Source organism: Camellia sinensis, chromosome 12 (genome assembly GCF_055761805.1).
Source record: "Camellia sinensis isolate YWXY chromosome 12, ASM5576180v1, whole genome shotgun sequence".
Taxonomy (NCBI): domain Eukaryota; kingdom Viridiplantae; phylum Streptophyta; class Magnoliopsida; order Ericales; family Theaceae; genus Camellia; species Camellia sinensis.
In genome coordinates this window covers 37,401,030-37,405,889 of record NC_138972.1, presented here as the reverse complement: position 1 = coordinate 37,405,889, position 4,860 = coordinate 37,401,030, and positions in this window count along the sequence as shown.

Genomic DNA, 4,860 nt, shown 5'->3' with positions numbered 1-4,860 from the left:
GACATGTGTGGAATTGATCTTGAGATTGTGTAGCATAGGATCGCTCTCAGCCTCAAGACTCGATCCCTTTGCTTTAAAACCTTGAACCTTGACTCAGAATATTCAAACAATCAATCACAATATAAGGCTTGTATGGTCGGATTGGAAACAACTATTGAACTAGGGGCAAGAGTATCACACCCCAAACTCGCCCCTAAAAGTTTGCGCATGACCAACTCAGAACCGGAGATAAAGTTGGGTTGGCATAACATATGGGGCCTGAACGGAAGCAAGTATTAACATAGACAGTATCCATTGAGCTATCACTACTATGCCAGGATCACAAACATTGCCTCAGATAGACTAACATACAGTGAACATACCTATGGGAAACAGTTAAGTACATATATATATATATATATATAGACCCAGCCCTATGATTGGGCGTGTAACAAAAGCATTGGTAAAAGAGGGTTATACACATTTCGTAACTTTAGATAGAAAATCTAAAGCACAAAGCTAAAAGCTTAGCAAGAACTCCACAAAAATGAATGAGCTCCATTTAAGTGCTTGGACGCATTGAAGTTGACAAAAGGGAAGCGGACATGCTGGACTAAGACTGACCTCTAGGGTGATTACCTACAGAGACAGACATAACACAGAGTGAGCAAGGCTCAGTGAATAATAGTATATAAACAATTCAATGATTAACTTGAATTATAATGTATTCATAAGGGCAGAGGTTATAAGATTAAGTTTATTTTGCAAATATTTTCAGAATGGCCTTGGTTCAGATTTTATACAGAGCGGCTTCAAGCCTAGTGTCATACAGAACGGCCTTAGGCCTAACAGATTTGACAGATTGGCCTTAGGCCCAAAAGATTTTATAGATTGGCCTTAGGCCTAGATATCAATGGAACAGACTAGTCCCAAAGTTATACAGATGTACACAGATGCTTCTAATCGTTCACATAAGTTAACACAGTTGACTTACGATCAACAGAGAGCTAATAATAATTACCAGCGATAAGTAAAGCGTACTACTACAGTACTATTACTCTCAGTGTTGTGGTGGAGCGACGGTCCCTCCCGGTATGTGCCCTACATACACATGTAGTTCAAGAATTAGTTCGTTTTCCTTTTGAAACAATATCTGATTCATCTCGCTTCAAATGAATTTACAACCATTTTAAGAGCATCAAATAATTATTTTAATAATATCAGAGGTCAAACACGTAAAACAAAGCAGACAAAATTTTTTAGCATGGGCCGCACGTGCAGGTGTGAGCACTGCACGTGCAGCAATTCTGCCCTGTTTTGCAGTTCGAAATTCAAGCAACATCTCAACTTTGGTAAGCATTTACAAGGCTCAAAATAGGTCCATTTATTGTAAGAATATGGTTCAACAATCATGTAAATAGGAATCACAAACATATATTAATCTGAATATGAATTAGATCTTAATTCCTTGAAACTCATAAACATAACTCACTTCCATGATATTTCTAACTTCCTCACACACACACACACACATATATATATAGCCATTTATTCACATAGATGAGCTCAAACTTGATAATTGAAGAAATAACACATAGCTCTCACTAGATAGTTCAAGTTAAGTTACAACAACTAAATAATAAGATTATCTTGCCAATTAGTCAACATACATACACAAGATCTCAATCACAAACCCTAGGTGGTATGAATAGGAGGGAATTCTTACTCAATTCCAAGAAAAAGGTTGGACAAGGTGAACTAAACTTACCTTGAGCTTAATTCTCTTAGATTCTTCTCAAGTTCCAACTTCCTGGTTTGATGAAACTCTCCTCTTGATCCTTTCTCTCTACTCTCACCACTCTCTCTCAGGAGATATTTGTGTGAAAGCTTCTAAGTCAAATGTTCAAAGAAACATATAGATATAACAAGGTTGAATAAGACAAGATTTAAGCAGTTTAATTATTCCGAATCAAAATTTCACTGAAAATCACATTATGACCTAAAAATCATGTTGATCTCAAATATAAAATCAATTTCAGATTATTAAACTTCTATGGCTTCCAATTTCTGATCTGAACATCACAATTGCAACAGATGTTTCTCTTATTAAACAGATATGAATCTATAATCATAAGATTCACTCCTTTAACTTAAGTTCACATGGAATTTCACAACAAGCTCACAATTACACAGAGTAAGGGACTAAAAGCATACCAGAAAACATATATGAGGGTCGGGTTATTACAAAGAGGGTTAGATTAAGAAGGTCAGATGTCATCAAAAGAAGCTTGCAAAGTTAGATCAAAAGTAGCTTTTGAACTAGAGGCAAAAATGTCAGATGTGCTCAAAGATTCAAAAGATAGGTCATTCCACAAACCAAGACTGGCAAGAAAGCCTAGTCCCAGAATAGAGAAAATAAAAGTTTTGTTGAAGGACAATCGAATTCCTATCCACAACACTAGGGGAAAATTCAGACCCCAAATTAGATGAGCTCTTACATCATCAAGACTATTAAAAACAACCATTCTCCTGGATCCAGATGGCTTAGAGATCCTACGGCCAATCAACATGGACAAGTAACTTTTCTATCTTTGAGAGGCTCATTGGCCGAAAACTTGGAAGAATAAAAATGAAAAAATGGAAAAAAAAGAAAAAGAAAAGAAACAAAAGAGAAAAATGGAGAAAAAAAAGAAAAAAAAAGAAAAACAAAGCTCGCAAGGTTGAAAACCCGGAAGGGCGGCCTTGGCAAAAGTTAGAGCGCACAAGGAGAGTGTCAACACACGAGTGAACCTCAGCCCGGAACAACGTACGGCCTGATTCACATTTTTGGGATACATAGGCAACTTTATCTTGAAGTTCAGCCCAAATCATTTTCAGCCTGCTTGTCTCATTCATGTTGATTGGCTTACCCTTGTTCAACTCGGCTATCCTATCCATGCGCAAATTGGCTCATCTTCGTGCTCATCTTCATTCAAAATCGATTGTTTATTTCGTTAGAAGGATTCAGCTGTAAGACAATTCAAGTTCATATATGAGATTATGCATCTTGAGAGTAAATTCCGTGTTGCCATGTGCAAATAGTTTTGAGGATTTTTAATGAGGTTGACTAATTTTCTCAGAAATTATTCTATTTTTCCAAAACTGGACCATTTCTTGGACCCAAAAAAGGAAAATTTTCAGTGCTCACAACTTGGCTTGCATGATTTCAAAGTAGAAAATCGAACAAGCATGTTAATCAAACTCTCATATTGGTCAAAATTGTTTTAGCAGAAAGCCAAAATCAAAAAAAGGTCAAAATAATGAACTAGAAGCACAGTCGAGTCTGGGTTTTTGTCTTTTCCCCATTATCAATGTACTTGCCAGAAAGGGCACAGCTGTAGTTAGTAGCAGAGGTTTGAAAGCTCTCTTATCTCCCAAGCAGTGAGGTATCAAGCCAAGTGCAAAGCACAAACTGGAATGGAGCGGGATATTCCACTCCCTCATTTGGACAGGTCTGATCACATCCGAACTGGCTAAGGGCATCGTCAACTGATGTCAGTTACAGATCTGCTGCACATCCAGTCATGTCACAACCCCTCTGTGGGAGAAGCTCACCAGTTATGAATGAAAGAGGGAGAATCTAGTAGAATACTAGGGGCAAGAGCCTACAACTTCCTGCTTATCCATTAACCACCCAGGGAAGGGATAAAAAATAAGAGAGAGTAAAGAATAAAGAGATCTGCGCTGAGAGAAAAAGTGAGGAAAGGGCTTTTAAGAGAAAAAGATATTGATTGCTAAAGTGATGTGAGAATCACAAATAAGAAAGGGTGGGAAACAATACCTGGAGTAGCAGGCTCCCCATTGAACTGAGAGGTCACTCGCCATTGGAACTTATTCGAGTGTTGTGTTTGTTGTTTTTGTTTGTCTCAATTCTTGTTTTGAGTCGTTTCAAGTGTAAATATTTGTGTTTAGGTTGTTTTATTTTGTTTTTCCTTTGTTGAGTCATTTTGACTGTGGTTAGTTGTAGGCTCAATACCCGGTTAAGAACTCATTTCTCAATTTCAATTTCAAAAATAAATTGTTTGTGCTTAGAGTGCTGTGCCATTCTCCACATTTGTATAAACCAGGATTCCTTCTTTCATAAACTATGTGGCCCAACCCAGATCAAGAAAAAACAACCGAACAAGGACCTATCTGAAGCTATATAGGTTCTGGACTGCAAAGCAAAAGAAAAGAGGAAAAATTTGGAGCATCTTAATGTGTTTCAACTTCAGTAATTTCTGAGATTGCGTTCCAAATGCACCTTCTCAAGCTTTGTCTTTTCTCGGGAGTATGAGTGTACCTCTACCTCAAGTTCAAGCTCAAGCCTGCTTCAAGCCAGAATGGTGATCAAAGTGCTATCCCTGAATACCATTCCATGCCAGAGGCATCTTAGTTGTGTTTGCAATAAGTTCCTAGGAGACCAACTGCAACAGTGGAAACTAGAGTTTGAATAGCGATGCCTAGAGCACAAAGGTTTGAAATTTCTGAGACTAAAGTCTGGTTTAAACACCCAGGGGTGTATCCCTGGCTTGAAATCTGTATGGCAGCCCCGTAGATTGAGATAGCGTGTGTGCGCCTCAATTCTGGATAATAAACTAATCTAGTCTGCCACCCCGTTGGAAAATAAGGAAAGTTACAAATATGATTTGGAAGAAAACGACATCTATGGTTTCTACATGCAGAAGTTACCCTTTGTCAGCATTTGAGGGGCTTTGAACTGTGAGTTGAAGGTAAGAGTTCGAAGAACACAAGGGGAGATCCTTGTCAGAATAGAGCGATTCATCGCCACTGTAGACACCCTATTTTTGACCGACCTTAAGACTCAGACGTCATCGATTGAGCACTCGGTGATAGTGCATG